Source organism: Leptodactylus fuscus, chromosome 6, assembly GCF_031893055.1.
Source record: "Leptodactylus fuscus isolate aLepFus1 chromosome 6, aLepFus1.hap2, whole genome shotgun sequence".
In the NCBI taxonomy this organism is placed as follows: Eukaryota; Metazoa; Chordata; class Amphibia; order Anura; family Leptodactylidae; genus Leptodactylus; species Leptodactylus fuscus.
Genome location: NC_134270.1, coordinates 169,075,659 through 169,097,314, shown reverse-complemented (window position 1 = coordinate 169,097,314; position 21,656 = coordinate 169,075,659). Strand labels below are relative to the sequence as shown.

Genomic DNA, 21,656 nt, shown 5'->3' with positions numbered 1-21,656 from the left:
CTCAGACAAGCAGAACCAAGACATAACACAGAGACGTCACCGCCTGATACTCACATGTGGTCCGCGACACCGGAGCCAGACTATGACCAGGAGTCACGGGACCACCACCGAGGGGGGCCCTATAAAAGACCCCGAAGACGATCACCTTGAGGAGTAGGACCATTATAGGGCACAATACGGAAAGTGGATGAAACATGGGGCGGTCCGCTCCGGATGAGCCATGGGGTCTTTTGTGGTTGCAATGGGCATCCAAAAACGCGTCAAGGTAAAAAAAAAAGTAAAGACCGGATGACAGCGAATACTAATATAGTCAACGATAAATAGTGTCAGGTGGAAGCCCCACAAAACAAGTGAGAAGTACAAGGTGCTCCGCCTACAGGACTTACCACCACCGTCTATAGGAGTGGACTCGAAACGCGCAGGTTCACATCTATGAACGGTGTTATACAAGATGTAAGGAGTCAAGTGGAAGTCCTACTGCAAAAGTGAAGAACAGTAAGTCAGATGACTAGGAATACCATTCTAATTCTGTCTATGAAAAAGTGACTGAAAACGCGCTAGTATGAGTCCCATAAGACAAAGATCAATTGTAAGTCAATGTAGGGTCAAGTAGCTGTCCCACAAAACCAGTGAGAGAACAGGCTGATCGACCGCAACATTAATCATCGCCGTCTACAGAAAAAGTGACTCAAAATGCGTCAAGTCACATCAATAAAGAGGACCGCACAAGGTAGGAGATCAAACCATCGAGTCAAGCGGAAATCCTACAGCACAAGTAAAGAAGAGGCCGGCAAAGGCACTAGCCCGAGCCTGATAAGGTGGAGGGAATCAAAGGCGAGTCAAAACTGTGTCAAGTAGATGCATTACACAAGTGAAAGGTACAGGACTGAGCGACTGCAACATTTATCAGGGTTTGTATGAGCATGACTTGAAACGCGCAGGTCACACCTGTAACAGGGGTTATACGAGACAGAAGACCGAAAGAAGGAGTCAGGTGGAAGTCGTACTGCAATGTCAAAGAAAAGTAGAGGCCGGACGGCTGCAAATACTCATGTAGTCTTATGCAGGACAATGGGACTAAAAACGCGTTAGGAATAAGACAGGTGAGTCAAGAGACTACAACGTACATCGCCACTGTCTATACCAGAGTGACACGTAACGTGCAGGTTCACATCCACAGACATAGAAGGGGCTGCACTGAATGAATCGCAACACCAGGTCAAGGACAAGCAACAAAAAAACGCTCATTATTCCCTTTTACAGGCGTGTGGCTTGAAACGCAAAGGTTAAAGTTTTAACAACATTCACACATAACACAGTTCTGACTACACAAGCTGCGCGATGCTGGGATCACGTCTCTAAGCAGCTACAATTGTTCGCACACCCCGCCAGTATCGGAACGCACAGAAATGCTTACCCTAAGGGTGGCTGTAGATCATCCACATAACTTACAGACAAATTTACATAACCAGGGCGGACGACAGGGAGTGGAGTAATGCTCGAAGCGTGCAAAAAGTTATGAGGTAAGAGCCCTCCTGGGTCAAAACCGAGACAAAAAGAAATCCCATAGCCCAATTGGATGTCGAGACCAGACCGACGCGTTTCCAGTCCACTGACCGACAGCTCCAGCCTCTCTATATGGAGTGACGTAAACGGCAGCCATGCACAGAGACCCGGACTTTGCGCTAGTACAAAAGTTATGGAAAACGTTACTTCAAGTCAACACTCATGACCCACAAAGACGGCCCCTTTAACTACAAGCAGATAAGTAATGAATTCCAACAAGTTATATAAAGACGGGAGAGGGAGGAGGAAAGAAAACAGATAATCTGAGCAGAAGTGAGAACTCCCACCCACGTTACATCTGTGCGGAGAACACAAGCCCAAACTCACAGACAGAAAGTGCGAAGAGAGAAGACAGGAGCGGACAGCATGAGAGAAGTGTGAACAGAGCTCTGTAATGGCTGCACCAGGCTACAGGTGGTATACAGACAGATATAGGGGCGCTATCAGTTATACAATTACATGAAGGGAAAGAGGCTGCACCAATTAATCTACTAGTTACAGGTTATACAGTCCTATGAAAAAGTTTGGGCACCCCTATTAATCTTAATCATTTTTAGTTCTAAATATTTTGGTGTTTGCAACAGCCATTTCAGTTTGATATATCTAATAACTGATGGACACAGTAATATTTCAGGATTGAAATGAGGTTTATTGTACTAACAGAAAATGTGCAATATGCATTAAACCAAAATTTGACCGGTGCAAAAGTATGGGCACCTCAACAGAAAAGTGACATTAATATTTAGTAGATCCTCCTTTTGCAAAGATAACAGCCTCTAGTCGCTTCCTGTAGCTTTTAATCAGTTCCTGGATCCTGGATGAAGGTATTTTGGACAAACAATTCAAGTTCAGTTAAGTTAGATGGTCGCCGAGCATGGACAGCCCGCTTCAAATCATCCCACAGATGTTCAATGATATTCAGGTCTGGGGACTGGGATGGCCATTCCAGAACATTGTAATTGTTCCTCTGCATGAATGCCTGAGGATTTGGAGCGGTGTTTTGGATCATTGTCTTGCTGAAATATCCATCCCCGGCGTAACTTCAACTTCGTCACTGATTCTTGAACATTATTCTCAAGAATCTGCTGATACTGAGTGGAATCCATGCGACCCTCAACTTTAACAAGATTCCCGATGCCGGCATTGGCCACACAGCCCCAAAGCATGATGGAACCTCCACCAAATTTTACAGTGGGTAGCATGTGTTTTTCTTGGAATGCTGTTTCTTTTTGGACGCCATGCATAACGCCTTTTTTTATAACCAAACAACTCAATTTTTGTTTCCAAAATGAAGCTGCCTTGTCCAAATGTGCTTTTTCATACCTCAGGCAACTCTATTTGTGGCGTACGTGCAGAAACGGCTTCTTTCTCATCACTCTCCCATACAGCTTCTATTTGTGCAAAGTGCGCTGTATTGTTGACTGATGCACAGTGACACCATCTGCAGCAAGATGATGCTGCAGCTCTTTGGAGGTGGTCTGTGGATTGTCCTTGACTGTTCTCACCATTCTTCTTCTCTGCCTTTCTGATATTTTTCTTGGCCTGCCACTTCTGGGCTTAACAAGAACTGTCCCTGTGGTCTTCCATTTCCTTACTATGTTCCTCACAGTGGAAACTGACAGGTTAAATCTCTGAGACAACGTTTTGTATCCTTCCCCTGAACAACTATGTTGAACAATCTTTGTTTTCAGATCATTTGAGAGCGGGCTGTCCATGTTCGGCGACCATCAAACTTAACTGAACTTGAATTGTTTTGTAGAAAGAAATGGTCCAAAATACCTTCATCCAGGATCCAGGAACTGATTAAAAGCTACAGGAAGCGACTAGAGGCTGTTATCTTTGCAAAAGGAGGATCTACTAAATATTAATGTCACTTTTCTGTTGAGGTGCCCATATTTTTGCACCGGTCAAATTTTGGTTTAATGCATATTGCGCATTTTCTGTTAGTACAATAAACCTCATTTCAATCCTGAAATATTACTGTGTCCATCAGTTATTAGATATATCAAACTGAAATGGCTGTTGCAAACACCAAAATATTTAGAACTAAAAATGATTAAGATTAATAGGGGTGCCCAAACTTTTTCATAGGACTGTATATACACAAGGTGTCTACAATACTGATTACATCCTGTATTATACTCCAGAGCTGCGCTCACTATTCTGCTGGTGCAGTCACTGTGTACATACATTACATTACTTATCCTGTATTATACTCCAGAGCTGCGCTCACTATTCTGCTGGTGCAGTCACTGTGTACATACATTACATTACTTATCCTGTACTGATCCTGAGTTACATCCTGTATTATACTCCAGAGCTGCGCTCACTATTCTGCTGGTGCAGTCACTGTGTACATACATTACATTACTTATCCTGTATTATACTCCAGAGCTGCGCTCACTATTCTGCTGGTGCAGTCACTGTGTACATACATTACTTATCCTGTATTATACTCCAGAGCTGCGCTCACTATTCTGCTGGTGCAGTCACTGTGTACATACATTACATTACTTATCCTGTATTATACTCCAGAGCTGCGCTCACTATTCTGCTGGTGCAGTCTCTGTGTTGTACATGTGCTGTGCGGTATCGGGCACTTCTCCTTTATGACTATTATTGGGTTATTCTCTATATATAGACACCTGATACCGTATCTATATTTCGGCTATATATAGCAGAGCGGTCAGTGTTTGAGGTTTCATCATATTGGCTTATGACGAATCCGTCTTGAGTGTTGGTTGCGGTCTCTCCCAGCGCGCTGACGTTACTTGTACCTCACCCTCCTCTAGATGAGTCAGCCGTGCGCTCACACATTTCACAACTGATAAATGGGGGTGAGGGTGATGTCACTTAAAGAGAACTCCACGTGTCTATACCGGTGATAGCTCAGCTACTGGGGAATAACCAGCACCGGTTCTCACCCAGCTTTTCTAGAACCCTGAATGACAAAACTGTCAGTGATGTGGGAGCCACTGCAGGTAGTGCTGGAAAACTGGGTGATAGCCCCGGTAATGGTGGTCAGATTCAGTATCTACTTCTAGGAAAGCTGGGTTATTACACCACATGCTATCACAGCTCCCACATGGATTGGAACCCAACTTTCCAGCCCTTTGAAAGGCACATCCAGAAATGTAGGCAATGAGATGTGAACAAAGCAGAGCAGGCGGAGTAGCCGCACAGACGGCCGCACACCTGCAGGATACAGGACCGAGCCCCTGACCTGGCGCTTATAACGGGAAAATACAGAGAAGCTCAATATATCTAATGGAGGAGAGGACAAGTGTGAACAGCAGTCAAGTCCAGTCTGATGGAAAGAGGAAGTGTCCTCATGTGATATAAGTAACCCAGAAGCAGAATAGTGAGTGCAGCTCTGGAGTATAATACAGGATAAGTAATGTAATGTATGTACACAGTGACTGTACCAGCAGAATAGTGAGCGCAGCTCTGGAGTATAATACAGGATAAGTAATGTATGTACACAGTGACTGTACCAGCAGAATAGTGAGTGCAGCTCTGGAGTATAATACAGGATAAGTAATGTAATGTATATACACAGTGACTGTACCAGCAGAATAGTGAGCGCAGCTCTGGAGTATAATACAGGATAAGTAATGTAATGTATGTACACAGTGACTGTACCAGCAGAATAGTGAGCGCAGCTCTGGAGTATAATACAGGATATAACTCAGGATCAGTACAGGATAAGTAATGTAATGTATGTACACAGTGACTGCACAGGCAGAATAGTGAGCGCAGCTCTGGAGTATAATACAGGATAAGTAATGTAATGTATGTACACAGTGACTGCACAGGCAGAATAGTGAGCGCAGCTCTGGAGTATAATACAGGATAAGTAATGTAATGTATGTACACAGTGACTGTACCAGCAGAATAGTGAGCGCAGCTCTGGAGTATAATACAGGATGTAACTCAGGATCAGTACAGGATAAGTAATGTAATGTATGTACACAGTGACTGCACAGGCAGAATAGTGAGCGCAGCTCTGGAGTATAATACAGGATAAGTAATGTAAAGTATGTACACAGTGACTGTACCAGCAGAATAGTGAGCGCAGCTCTGGAGTATAATACAGGATAAGTAATGTAATGTATGTACACAGTGACTGTACCAGCAGAATAGTGAGCGCAGCTCTGGAGTATAATACAGGATATAACTCAGGATCAGTACAGGATAAGTAATGCAATGTATGTACACAGTGACTGCACCAGCAGAATAGTGAGCGCAGCTCTGGAGTATAATACAGGATATAACTCAGGATCAGTACAGGATAAGTAATGCAATGTATGTACACAGTGACTGCACCAGCAGAATAGTGAGCGCAGCTCTGGAGTATAATACAGGATAAGTAATGTAATGTATGTACACAGTGACTGTACCAGCAGAATAGTGAGCGCAGCTCTGGAGTATAATACAGGATGTAACTCAGGATCAGTACAGGATAAGTAATGTAATGTATGTACACAGTGACTGCACAGGCAGAATAGTGAGCGCAGCTCTGGAGTATAATACAGGATGTAACTCAGGATCAGTACAGGATAAGTAATGTAATGTATGTACACAGTGACTGTACCAGCAGAATAGTGAGCGCAGCTCTGGAGTATAATACAGGATAAGTAATGTAATGTATGTACACAGTGACTGTACCAGCAGAATAGTGAGCGCAGCTCTGGAGTATAATACAGGATAAGTAATGTAATGTATGTACACAGTGACTGTACCAGCAGAATAGTGAGCGCAGCTCTGGAGTATAATACAGGATAAGTAATGTAATGTATGTACACAGTGACTGTACCAGCAGAATAGTGAGCGCAGCTCTGGAGTATAATACAGGATATAACTCAGGATCAGTACAGGATAAGTAATGTAATGTATGTACACAGTGACTGTACCAGCAGAATAGTGAGCGCAGCTCTGGAGTATAATACAGGATGTAACTCAGGATCAGTACAGGATAAGTAATGTAATGTATGTACACAGTGACTGCACAGGCAGAATAGTGAGCGCAGCTCTGGAGTATAATACAGGATATAACTCAGGATCAGTACAGGATAAGTAATGTAATGTATGTACACAGTGACTGCACCAGCAGAATAGTGAGCGCAGCTCTGGAGTATAATACAGGATAAGTAATGTAATGTATGTACACAGTGACTGTACCAGCAGAATAGTGAGCGCAGCTCTGGAGTATAATACAGGATAAGTAATGTAATGTATGTACACAGTGACTGTACCAGCAGAATAGTGAGCGCAGCTCTGGAGTATAATACAGGATAAGTAATGTAATGTATGTACACAGTGACTGTACCAGCAGAATAGTGAGCGCAGCTCTGGAGTATAATACAGGATAAGTAATGTAATGTATGTACACAGTGACTGTACCAGCAGAATAGTGAGCGCAGCTCTGGAGTATAATACAGGATAAGTAATGTAATGTATGTACACAGTGACTGTACCAGCAGAATAGTGAGCGCAGCTCTGGAGTATAATACAGGATAAGTAATGCAATGTATGTACACAGTGACTGCACCAGCAGAATAGTGAGCGCAGCTCTGGAGTATAATACAGGATGTAACTCAGGATCAGTACAGGATAAGTAATGTAATGTATGTACACAGTGACTGCACCAGCAGAATAGTGAGCGCAGCTCTGGAGTATAATACAGGATATAACTCAGGATCAGTACAGGATAAGTAATGCAATGTATGTACACAGTGACTGCACCAGCAGAATAGTGAGCGCAGCTCTGGAGTATAATACAGGATGTAACTCAGGATCAGTACAGGATAAGTAATGTAATGTATGTACACAGTGACTGTACCAGCAGAATAGTGAGCGCAGCTCTGGAGTATAATACAGGATGTAACTCAGGATCAGTACAGGATAAGTAATGTAATGTATGTACACAGTGACTGCACAGGCAGAATAGTGAGCGCAGCTCTGGAGTATAATACAGGATATAACTCAGGATCAGTACAGGATAAGTAAAGTAATGTATGTACACAGTGACTGCACCAGCAGAATAGTGAGCGCAGCTCTGGAGTATAATACAGGATAAGTAATGTAATGTATGTACACAGTGACTGTACCAGCAGAATAGTGAGCGCAGCTCTGGAGTATAATACAGGATAAGTAATGTAATGTATGTACACAGTGACTGTACCAGCAGAATAGTGAGCGCAGCTCTGGAGTATAATACAGGATAAGTAATGTAATGTATGTACACAGTGACTGTACCAGCAGAATAGTGAGCGCAGCTCTGGAGTATAATACAGGATGTAACTCAGGATCAGTACAGGATAAGTAATGTAATGTATGTACACAGTGACTGCACAGGCAGAATAGTGAGCGCAGCTCTGGAGTATAATACAGGATAAGTAATGTAATGTATGTACACAGTGACTGTACCAGCAGAATAGTGAGCGCAGCTCTGGAGTATAATACAGGATGTAACTCAGGATCAGTACAGGATACGCACTGTGATGGTAAGAGGCTGGAGGACTGACCATGGTGTGACATCTAGGACAAATATCAGATGAGGTAGATATGAAGGGATATATGATCCGTAGAGATGTAGATCACAGTTACACAGCGCAGATATATGGGAGGTGGAGGTGGAGATGACGTACATACAGGATGTCAGGGTGTGAGATACAACCTGCGGTGACACAATACAGAGGATGTGGCAGGACAGAGACTTTCAAATCCTCCTTTACATAACTGGTTGGCGTTATGAGTTAGTGGCTTGGGAAAGTTGGGTTGCTGCCCATATTGACTACCCTACAGCTTTTCAAGAAGGAGCAATTCCAGTAACTGCCAGCAGAGGACGACTCAACTCAGAGCAATGAAAAAAGTAACAGCCCCCTCAAATAATGCAAAGGGGAACCGCAAAGTAGGGAAAGTAAACACACCCCAAAGTATAGGCTACAATATGGCTGCCGCACTATGTATGAGCTATAGGCAACGGGACACGGCAAATTATATATGGTGGATTCCATAACACATGATCGGCTTAGATACAGCGGCTCAACCGACAGTATCACATAATATAAGATTAGATACACTACTCTGCAGGCAGTATCGCACATGAGAGCTCAGATACAGCAGCTGAGAAGACAGTGTCACACCAGATATGATTAGATACAGCAGCACAGCAGGCAGTATAACACGACATGGTTATATATACTACTCAGAAGACCGTATCACATGAGAGGATTAGATACACTACTCAGAAGACAGTATACACAGGATAGGATTAGATACACTACTCAGAAGACTGTATCACACATGAGAGGATTAGATACACAGCTCAGTATACAGTATCACACAGCGTAGGATTAGATACACTGCTCAGTATACAGTATCACACAGGATAGGATTAGATACACAGCTCAGAAGACAGTATCACATGAGAGGATTAGATACACTACTCAGAAGACTGTATCACACAGGATATGATTGGATACACTACTCAGAAGACTGTATCACACAGGATAGGATTAGATACACTACTCAGAAGACAGTATCACATGAGAGGATTAGATACACTACTCAAAAGACTGTATCACACAGGATAGGATTAGATACACTACTCAGAAGACAGTATCACATGAGAGGATTAGATACACTACTCAAAAGACTATCACACAGGATAGGATTAGATACACTACTCAGAAGACAGTATCACATGAGAGGATTAGATACACTACTCAGAAGACTGTATCACACAGGATAGGATTAGATACACTACTCAGAAGACAGTATCACATGAGAGGATTAGATACACTACTCAGAAGACTATCACACAGAATAGAATTAGATACACATCTCAGTATACAGTATAGGATTAGATACACTGCTCAGAAGACCGTATCACACCAGAGGATTAGATACTCACGTCGGCCGACATTATCACACATTTTAAGATTAGATACAAGAGCTCGGCAAACACTATGACACGAGAGGATTAGATACACTGCTCAGTATACAGTATCACATGAGAGAATTAGATACACAGCTCAGTATACAGTATCATAGGATTAGATACACAGCTCAGTATACAGTATCACACAGAATAGGATTAGATACACAGCTCAGTATACAGTATCACACAGGATAGGATTAGATACACAGCTCAGTATACAGTATCACACATAATAGGATTAGATACACAGCTCAGTATACAGTATCACACATGGTAGGATTAGATACATCCGCTCAGCAGACAGTATCACACAGGATAGGATTAGATACACAGCTCAGTATACAGTATCACATAGGATAGGATTAGATACACAGCTCAGTATACAGTATCACATAGGATAGGATTAGATACACAGCTCAGTATACAGTATCACATAGGATAGGATTAGATACACAGCTCAGTATACAGTATCACATAGGATAGGATTAGATACACAGCTCAGTATACAGTATCACATAGGATAGGATTAGATACACAGCTCAGTATACAGTATCACATAGGATAGGATTAGATACACAGCTCAGTATACAGTATCACACAGGATAGGATTAGATACACAGCTCAGTATACAGTATCACATAGGATAGGATTAGATACACAGCTCAGTATACAGTATAACACATAGTAGGATTAGATACACAGCTCAGTATACAGTATCACATAGGATAGGATTAGATACACAGCTCAGTATACAGTATCACACAGGATAGGATTAGATACACAGCTCAGTATACAGTATCACACAGGATAGGATTAGATACAGCTCAGTATACAGTATCACATAGGATAGGATTAGATACACAGCTCAGTATACAGTATCACATAGGATAGGATTAGATACACAGCTCAGTATACAGTATCACACATGGTAGGATTAGATACATCCGCTCAGCAGACAGTATCACACAGGATAGGATTAGATACACAGCTCAGTATACAGTATCACATAGGATAGGATTAGATACACAGCTCAGTATACAGTATCACATAGGATAGGATTAGATACACAGCTCAGTATACAGTATCACATAGGATAGGATTAGATACACAGCTCAGTATACAGTATCACATAGGATAGGATTAGATACACAGCTCAGTATACAGTATAACACATAGTAGGATTAGATACACAGCTCAGTATACAGTATCACATAGGATAGGATTAGATACACAGCTCAGTATACAGTATCACACAGGATAGGATTAGATACAGCTCAGTATACAGTATCACACAGGATAGGATTAGATACAGCTCAGTATACAGTATCACACAGGATAGGATTAGATACACAGCTCAGTATACAGTATCACATAGGATAGGATTAGATACACAGCACAGTATACAGTATAACACATAGTAGGATTAGATACACAGCTCAGTATACAGTATCACATAGGATAGGATTAGATACACAGCTCAGTATACAGTATCACACAGGATAGGATTAGATACACAGCTCAGTATACAGTATCATACAGGATAGGATTAGATACACAGCTCAGTATACAGTATCACACAGGATAGGATTAGATACAGCTCAGTATACAGTATCACATAGGATAGGATTAGATACACAGCTCAGTATACAGTATCACATAGGATAGGATTAGATACACAGCTCAGTATACAGTATCACACAGGATAGGATTAGATACACAGCTCAGTATACAGTATCACACAGGATAGGATTAGATACAGCTCAGTATACAGTATCACACAGGATAGGATTAGATACAGCTCAGTATACAGTATCACACAGGATAGGATTAGATACACAGCTCAGTATACAGTATCACATAGGATAGGATTAGATACACAGCTCAGTATACAGTATAACACATAGTAGGATTAGATACACAGCTCAGTATACAGTATCACATAGGATAGGATTAGATACACAGCTCAGTATACAGTATCACACAGGATAGGATTAGATACACAGCTCAGTATCACACAGGATAGGATTAGATACACAGCTCAGTATACAGTATCACACAGGATAGGATTAGATACAGCTCAGTATACAGTATCACATAGGATAGGATTAGATACACAGCTCAGTATACAGTATCACATAGGATAGGATTAGATACACAGCTCAGTATACAGTATCACATAGGATAGGATTAGATACGCAGCTCAGTATACAGTATCACACAGGATAGGATTAGATACGCAGCTCAGTATACAGTATCACACAGGATAGGATTAGATACACAGCTCAGTATACAGTATCACACAGGATAGGATTAGATACACAGCTCAGTATACAGTATCACACAGGATAGGATTAGATACAGCTCAGTATCAATATCACACAGGATAGGATTAGATACACAGCTCAGTATACAGTATCACACAGGATAGGATTAGATACACAGCTCAGTATACAGTATCACACAGGATAGGATTAGATACACAGCTCAGTATACAGTATCACACAGGATAGGATTAGATACAGCTCAGTATCAATATCACACAGGATAGGATTAGATACACAGCTCAGTATACAGTATCACACAGGATAGGATTAGATACACAGCTCAGTATACAGTATCACACAGGATAGGATTAGATACACAGCTCAGTATACAGTATCACACAGGATAGGATTAGATACACACTTCTGTATCTGTATGACACAAGGCGGGGACACAGTTCTCTGCTCACACTCTGCACATGGGGCGGGCACTTCCCCTCCCTCCGCCTAGAACCGTTATGTGAGTTCCGTTACCTGAGGCCTCCTCCGCCCGAGCAGCCCTCGGGTGTCCCGGACTTCTCGTGTACCCCCACCCCCAGCCGCCGGGAAGGGGTGCAGCCCCCGGTCACGTGCCCCTGCTCAGGGTCGCCTATGGGCGGAGCTAAGAGGGGGGGATTCCAGTCACGTGTGCGGAGGCCCCTGTACCACGTGACGGCTCCCCCCTCCACCACATGTGATTCGGCGCGCTCCAGACATGGCGACATCCATGGTTGCTATAGTAACGCATTACAGGCGCCCGAGTCACTCGTCCGCTGCCCTACTGACCTGTGACCTGTGACCTGTGACCGCACCGGGTGGGATTAGATACAGAGACGTCCTGCACACGGTGTAGCTACAGGACTGGGATTAGATACCCCCTGAGGGATTAGATACAGTCTCACATTATTAGTATTTCATATCATAAGATTAGATACACAGCGCAGACGGCAGTATCACAGACCAGGCTTAGATACACAACTCAGCCGACTGTATCACACACCATAGGATTAGATACAGTGGTATACCGCCCACGTACTGAAAAGGGGGACAGACTGTGCGTCACCCCGAATGTAGCCGCACCCGCTTCCAAAATGACTTCACCCATTCCCATCCATTTTTCTGTATTGAGTATAGCACCCCTACATGGCCCTGACATGGTATGGCCCCACAGTATAATGTCCCCTCCAGCTGTCCCCACAGTATAATGTCCCCTCCAGCTGTCCCCACAGTATAATGTCCCCTCCAGCTGTCCCCACAGTATAATGTCCCCTCCAGCTGTCCCCAGGGTATAATGTCCCCTCCAGGTGTCCCCACAGTATAATGTCCCCTCCAGCTGTCCCCACAGTATAATGTCCCCTCCAGCTGTCCCCACAGTATAATGTCCCCTCCAGCTGTCCCCACAGTATAATGTCCCCTCCAACTGTCCCCACAGTATAATGTCCCCCCCAGCTGTCCCCACAGTATAATGTCCCCTCCAGCTGTCCCCACAGTATAATGTCCCCCTCCAGCTGTCCGCACAGTATAATGTCCCCTCCAGCTGTCCCCACAGTATAATGTCCCCTCCAGCTGTCCCCACAGTATAATGTCCCCCTCCAGCTGTCCGCACAGTATAATGTCCCCTCCAGCTGTCCCCACAGTATAATGTCCCCTCCAGCTGTCCCCACAGTATAATGTCCCCTCCAGCTGTCCCCACAGTATAATGTCCCCTCCAGCTGTCCCCACAGTATAATGTCCCCTCCAGCTGTCCCCACAGTATAATGTCCCCTCCAGCTGTCCCCACAGTATAATGTCCCCTCCAGCTGTCCCCACAGTATAATGTCCCCTCCAGCTGTCCCCACAGTATAATGTCCCCTCCAACTGTCCCCACAGTATAATGTCCCCCCCAGCTGTCCCCACAGTATAATGTCCCCTCCAGCTGTCCCCACAGTATAATGTCCCCCTCCAGCTGTCCGCACAGTATAATGTCCCCTCCAGCTGTCCCCACAGTATAATGTCCCCTCCAGCTGTCCCCACAGTATAATGTCCCCCTCCAGCTGTCCGCACAGTATAATGTCCCCTCCAGCTGTCCCCACAGTATAATGTCCCCTCCAGCTGTCCCCACAGTATAATGTCCCCTCCAGCTGTCCCCACAGTATAATGTCCCCTCCAGCTGTCCCCACAGTATAATGTCCCCTCCAGCTGTCCCCACAGTATAATGTCCCCTCCAGCTGTCCACACAGTATAATGTCCTCTCCAGCTGTCCCCACAGTATAATGTCCCCTCCAGCTGTCACCACAGTATAATGTCCCCTCCAGCTGTCCCCACAGTATAATGTCCCCTCCAGCTGTCCCCACAGTATAATGTCCCCACAGTATAATGTCCCCTCCAGCTGTCCCCACAGTATAATGTCCCCTCCAGCTGTCCCCACAGTATAATGCCCCCCCCCAGCTGTCCCCACAGTATAATGTCCCCTCCAGCTGTCCCCACAGTATAATGCCCCCCCCAGCTGTCCCAGCAGTATAATGTCCCCTCCAGCTGTCCTCACAGTATAATGTCCCCTCCAGCTGTCCCCACAGTATAATGTGCCCTCCAGCTGTCCTCACAGTATAATGTCCCCTCCAGCTGTCCGCACAGTATAATATCCCCTCCAGCTGCACCCACAGTATAATGTCCCCTCCAGCTGTCCGCACAGTATAATATCCCCTCCAGCTGCACCCACAGTATAATGTCCCCTCCAGCTGTCCCCACAGTATAATGTCCCCTCCAGCTGTCCCCACAGTATAATGTCCCCTCCAGCTGTCCGCACAGTATAATGTCCCCTCCAGCTGTCCCCACAGTATAATGTCCCCACAGTATAATGTCCCCTCCAGCTGTCCCCACAGTATAATGTCCCCTCCAGCTGTCCCCACAGTATAATGTCCCCTCCAGCTGTCCCCACAGTATAATGTCCCCTCCAGCTGTCCCCACAGTATAATGTCCCCTCTAGCTGTCCCCACAGTATAATGTCCCCTCCAGCTGTCCCCACAGTATAATGTCCCCTCCAGCTGTCCCCACAGTATAATGTCCTCTCCAGCTGTCCCCACAGTATAATGTCCCCTCCAGCTATCCCCACAGTATAATGTCCCCTCCAGCTGTCCCCACAGTATAATGTCCCCTCCAGCTGTCCCCACAGTATAATGTCCCCACGGTATAATGTCCCCTCCAGCTGTCCCCACAGTATAATGTCCCCTCCAGCTGTCCCCACAGTATAATGTCCTCTCCAGCTGTCCCCACAGTATAATGTCCCCTCCAGCTGTCCCCACAGTATAATGTCCCCTCCAGCTGTCCCCACAGTATAATGTACCCTCCAGCTGTCCCCACAGTATAATGTCCCCTCCAGCTGTCCCCACAGTATAATGTCCCCTCCAGCTGTCCTCAAAGTATAATGTCCCCACAGTATAATGTCCCCTCCAGCTGTCCCCACAGTATAATGTCCCCACAGTATAATGTCCCCTCCAGCTGTCCCCACAGTATAATGTCCCCACAGTATAATGTCCCCTCCAGCTGTCCTCACAGTATAATGTCCCCACAGTATAATGTCCCCTCCAGCTGTCCTCACAGTATAATGTCCCCACAGTATAATGTCCCCTCCAGCTGTCCCCACAGTATAATGTCCCCTCCAGCTGTCCTCACAGTATAATGTCCCCACAGTATAATGTCCTCTCCAGCTGTCCCCACAGTATAATGTCCCCACAGTATAATGTCCCCTCCAGCTGTCCCCACAGTATAATGTCCCCTCCAGCTGTCCCCACAGTATAATGTCCCCTCCAGCTGTCCCCACAGTATAATGTCCCCTCCAGCTGTCCCCACAGTATAATGTCCCCTCCAGCTGTCCTCACAGTATAATGTCCCCTCCAGCTGTCCCCACAGTATAATGTCCCCTCCAGCTGTCCCCACAGTATAATGTCCCCTCCAGCTGTCCCCACAGTATAATGTCCCCTCCAGCTGTCCCCACAGTATAATGTCCCCTCCAGCTGTCCCCACAGTATAATGTCCCCTCCAGCTGTCCCCACAGTATAATGTCCTCTCCAGCTGTCCCCACAGTATAATGTCCCCACAGTATAATGTCCCCTCCAGCTGTCCGCACAGTATAATGTCCCCCCCAGCTGTCCACACAGTACAATGTCCCCTCCAGCTGTCCCCACAGTATAATGTCCCCTCCAGCTGTCCCCACAGTATAATGTCCCCTCCAGCTGTCCCCACAGTATAATGTCCCCTCCAGCTGTCCCCACAGTATAATGTCCCCTCCAGCTGCTCCCACAGTATAATGTCCCCTCCAGCTGCTCCCACAGTATAATGTCCCCTCCAGCTGTCCCCACAGTATAATGTCCCCTCCAGCTGTCCCCACAGTATAATGTCCCCTCCAGCTGTCCCCACAGTATAATGTCCCCTCCAGCTGTCCCCAAAGTATAATGTCCCCTCCAGCTGTCCCCACAGTATAATGTCCCCTCCAGCTGTCCCCACAGTATAATGTCCCCTCCAGCTGTCCCCACAGTATAATGTCCCCTCCAGCTGTCCCCACAGTATAATGTCGTCTCCAGCTGTCCCCACAGTATAATGTCCCCACAGTATAATGTCCCCTCCAGCTGTCCCCACAGTATAATGTCCCCTCCAGCTGTCCCCACAGTATAATGTCCCCTCCAGCTGTCCCCAGGGTATAATGTCCCCTCCAGGTGTCCCCACAGTATAATGTCCCCTCCAGCTGTCCCCACATTATTATGTCCCCTCCAGCTGTCCCCACAGTATAATGCCCCCCTCCAGCTGTCCGCACAGTATAATGTCCCCTCCAACTGTCCCCACAGTATAATGTCCCCCCCCCAGCTGTCCCCGCAGTATAATGTCCCCTCCAGCTGTCCCCACAGTATAATGTCCCTCTAGCTGTCCCCACAGTATAATGTCCCCTCCAGCTGTCCCCACAGTATAATGTCCCCTCCAGCTGTCCCCACAGTATAATGTCCCCTCCAGCTGTCCCCACAGTATAATGTCCCCTCCAGCTGTCCGCACAGTATAATGTCCCCTCCATCTGTCCCCACAGTATAATGTCCCCTCCAGCTGTCCGCACAGTATAATGTCCCCCCCAGCTGTCCACACAGTATAATGTCCCCTCCAGCTGTCACCACAGTATAATGTCCCCTCCAGCTGTCCCCACAGTATAATGTTCCCCTCCAGCTGCCCCCACAGTATAATGTCCCCTCCAGCTGTCCCCACAGTATAATGTCCCCTCCAGCTGTCCCCACAGTATAATGTCCCCTCCAGCTGTCCCCTCAGTATAATGTCCTCTCCAGCTGTCCCCACAGTATAATGTCCCCACAGTATAATGTCCCCTCCAGCTGTCCCCACAGTATAATGTCCCCTCCAGCTGTCCCCACAGTATAATGTCCCCTCCAGCTGTCCCCACAGTATAATGTCCCCTCCAGCTGTCCCCAGGGTATAATGTCCCCTCCAGGTGTCCCCACAGTATAATGTCCCCTCCAGCTGTCCCCACATTATAATGTCCCCTCCAGCTGTCCCCACAGTATAATGCCCCCCTCCAGCTGTCCCCACATTATAATGTCCCCTCCAGCTGTCCCCACAGTATAATGTCCTCTCCAGCTGTCCCCACAGTATAATGTCCCCTCCAGCTGTCACCACAGTATAATGTCCCCTCCAGCTGTCCCCACAGTATAATGTCCCCTCCAGCTGTCCCCACAGTATAATGTCCCCACAGTATAATGTCCCCTCCAGCTGTCCCCACAGTATAATGTCCCCTCCAGCTGTCCCCACAGTATAATGCCCCCCCCCCAGCTGTCCCCACAGTATAATGTCCCCTCCAGCTGTCCCCACAGTATAATGCCCCCCCCAGCTGTCCCCGCAGTATAATGTCCCCTCCAGCTGTCCTCACAGTATAATGTCCCCTCCAGCTGTCCCCACAGTATAATGTCCCCTCCAGCTGTCCTCACAGTATAATGTCCCCTCCAGCTGTCCGCACAGTATAATATCCCCTCCAGCTGCACCCACAGTATAATGTCCCCTCCAGCTGTCCGCACAGTATAATATCCCCTCCAGCTGCACCCACAGTATAATGTCCCCTCCAGCTGTCCCCACAGTATAATGTCCCCTCCAGCTGTCCCCACAGTATAATGTCCCCTCCAGCTGTCCGCACAGTATAATGTCCCCACAGTATAATGTCCCCTCCAGCTGTCCCCACAGTATAATGTCCCCTCCAGCTGTCCCCACAGTATAATGTCCCCTCCAGCTGTCCCCACAGTATAATGTCCCCTCCAGCTGTCCCCACAGTATAATGTCCCCTCTAGCTGTCCCCACAGTATAAAGTCCCCTCCAGCTGTCCCCACAGTATAATGTCCCCTCCAGCTGTCCCCACAGTATAATGTCCTCTCCAGCTGTCCCCACAGTATAATGTCCCCTCCAGCTATCCCCACAGTATAATGTCCCCTCCAGCTGTCCCCACAGTATAATGTCCCCTCCAGCTGTCCCCACAGTATAATGTCCCCACGGTATAATGTCCCCTCCAGCTGTCCCCACAGTATAATGTCCCCTCCAGCTGTCCCCACAGTATAATGTCCTCTCCAGCTGTCCCCACAGTATAATGTCCCCTCCAGCTGTCCCCACAGTATAATGTCCCCTCCAGCTGTCCCCACAGTATAATGTACCCTCCAGCTGTCCCCACAGTATAATGTCCCCTCCAGCTGTCCCCACAGTATAATGTCCCCTCCAGCTGTCCTCACAGTATAATGTCCCCACAGTATAATGTCCCCTCCAGCTGTCCCCACAGTATAATGTCCCCACAGTATAATGTCCCCTCCAGCTGTCCCCACAGTATAATGTCCCCACAGTATAATGTCCCCTCCAGCTGTCCTCACAGTATAATGTCCCCACAGTATAATGTCCCCTCCAGCTGTCCTCACAGTATAATGTCCCCACAGTATAATGTCCCCTCCAGCTGTCCCCACAGTATAATGTCCCCTCCAGCTGTCCTCACAGTATAATGTCCCCACAGTATAATGTCCTCTCCAGCTGTCCCCACAGTATAATGTCCCCACAGTATAATGTCCCCTCCAGCTGTCCCCACAGTATAATGTCCCCTCCAGCTGTCCCCACAGTATAATGTCCCCTCCAGCTGTCCCCACAGTATAATGTCCCCTCCAGCTGTCCCCACAGTATAATGTCCCCTCCAGCTGTCCTCACAGTATAATGTCCCCTCCAGCTGTCCCCACAGTATAATGTCCCCTCCAGGTGTCCCCACAGTATAATGTCCCCTCCAGCTGTCCCCACAGTATAATGTCCCCTCCAGCTGTCCCCACAGTATAATGTCCCCTCCAGCTGTCCCCACAGTATAATGTCCCCTCCAGCTGTCCCCACAGTATAATGTCCTCTCCAGCTGTCCCCACAGTATAATGTCCCCACAGTATAATGTCCCCTCCAGCTGTCCGCACAGTATAATGTCCCCCCCAGCTGTCCACACAGTATAATGTCCCCTCCAGCTGTCCCCACAGTATAAGGTCCCCTCCAGCTGTCCCCACAGTATAATGTCCCCTCCAGCTGTCCCCACAGTATAATGTCCCCTCCAGCTGTCCCCACAGTATAATGTCCCCTCCAGCTGCTCCCACAGTATAATGTCCCCTCCAGCTGCTCCCACAGTATAATGTCCCCTCCAGCTGTCCCCACAGTATAATGTCCCCTCCAGCTGTCCCCACAGTATAATGCCCCCTCCAGCTGTCCCCACAGTATAATGTCCCCTCCAGCTGTCCCCACAGTATAATGTCCCCTCCAGCTGTCCCCACAGTATAATGTCCCCTCCAGCTGTCCCCACAGTATAATGTCCCCTCCAGCTGTCCCCACAGTATAATGTCCCCTCCAGCTGTCCCCACAGTATAATGTCGTCTCCAGCTGTCCCCACAGTATAATGTCCCCACAGTATAATGTCCCCTCCAGCTGTCCCCACAGTATAATGTCCCCTCCAGCTGTCCCCACAGTATAATGTCCCCTCCAGCTGTCCCCAGGGTATAATGTCCCCTCCAGGTGTCCCCACAGTATAATGTCCCCTCCAGCTGTCCCCACATTATTATGTCCCCTCCAGCTGTCCCCACAGTATAATGCCCCCCTCCAGCTGTCCGCACAGTATAATGTCCCCTCCAAGTGTCCCCACAGTATAATGTCCCCCCCCCAGCTGTCCCCGCAGTATAATGTCCCCTCCAGCTGTCCCCACAGTATAATGTCCCTCCAGCTGTCCCCACAGTATAATGTCCCCTCCAGCTGTCCCCACAGTATAATGTCCCCTCCAGCTGTCCCCACAGTATAATGTCCCCTCCAGCTGTCCCCACAGTATAATGTCCCCTCCAGCTGTCCGCACAGTATAATGTCCCCTCCATCTGTCCCCACAGTATAATGTCCCCTCCAGCTGTCCGCACAGTATAATGTCCCCCCCAGCTGTCCACACAGGATAATGTCCCCTCCAGCTGTCACCACAGTATAATGTCCCCTCCAGCTGTCCCCACAGTATAATGTTCCCCTCCAGCTGCCCCCACAGTATAATGTCCCCTCCAGCTGTCCCCACAGTATAATGTCCCCTCCAGCTGTCCCCACAGTATAATGTCCCCTCCAGCTGTCCCCACAGTATAATGTCCTCTCCAGCTGTCCCCACAGTATAATGTCCCCACAGTATAATGTCCCCTCCAGCTGTCTCCACAGTATAATGTCCCCTCCAGCTGTCCCCACAGTATAATGTCCCCTCCAGCTGTCCCCACAGTATAATGTCCCCTCCAGCTGTCCCCAGGGTATAATGTCCCCTCCAGGTGTCCCCACAGTATAATGTCCCCTCCAGCTGTCCCCACATTATAATGTCCCCTCCAGCTGTCCCCACAGTATAATGCCCCCCTCCAGCTGTCCCCACATTATAATGTCCCCTCCAGCTGTCCCCACAGTATAATGCCCCCCTCCAACTGTGCGCCCAGTATAATGTCCCCTCCAACTGTCCCCACAGTATAATGCCCCCCCCAGCTGTCCCCGCAGTATAATGTCCCCTCCAGCTGTCCCCACAGTATAATGTCCCCTCCAGCTATCCCCACAGTATAATGTCCCCTCCAGCTGTCCCCACAGTATAATGTCCCCTCCAGCTGTCCCCACAGTATAATGTCCCCTCCAGCTGTCCCCACAGTATAATGTCCCCTCCAACTGTCCTCACAGTATAATGTCCCCTCCAGCTGTCCCCACAGTATAATGTCCCCTCCAGCTGTCCCCACAGTATAATGTCCCCTCCAGCTGTCCCCACAGTATAATGTCCCCTCCAGCTGTCCCCACAGTATAATGTCCCCTCCAGCTGTCCCCACAGTATAATGTCCCCTCCAGCTGTCCCCACAGTATAATGTCCCCTCCAGCTGTCCCCACAGTATAATGTCCCCTCCAGCTGTCCCCACAGTATAATGTCCCCTCCAGCTGTCCCCACAGTATAATGTCCCCTCCAGCTGTCCCCACAGTATAATGTCCCCTCCAGCTGTCCCCACAGTATAATGTCCCCTCCAGCTGTCCCCACAGTATAATGTCCTCTCCAGCTGTCCCCACAGTATAATGTCCCCACAGTATAATGTCCCCTCCAGCTGTCCCCACAGTATAATGTCCCCTCCAGCTGTCCCCACAGTATAATGTCCCCTCCAGCTGTCCCCACAGTATAATGTCCCCTCCAGCTGTCCCCACAGTATAATGTCCCCTCCAGCTGTCCCCACAGTATAATGTCCCCTCCAGCTGTCCCCACAGTATAATGTCCCCTCCAGCTGTCCTCACAGTATAATGTCCCCTCCAGCTGTCCCCACAGTATAATGTCCCCTCCAGCT

General features: G+C 47.4%; 1 protein-coding gene across 2 annotated transcripts in view; it reads right to left on the bottom strand.

Annotated features, from left to right (window-relative positions):
* The window catches only part of LOC142209013 (beta-1,4-galactosyltransferase 3-like), a 49,231-nt gene extending 36,818 nt beyond the window's left edge, over nt 1-12,413 (bottom strand). Inside the window, exon 1 of one of the 2 annotated variants that reach the window (XM_075277946.1) lies at nt 12,307-12,413. The gene's annotated coding sequence lies outside the window, so the exon portion shown is untranslated. Of the gene's footprint in view, nt 1-8,093; nt 8,116-12,306 lie in introns of those variants that run through there. The other variant, XM_075277949.1, reaches the window with a different exon arrangement.
* Nucleotides 12,414-21,656: the final 9,243 nt, after the last annotated feature.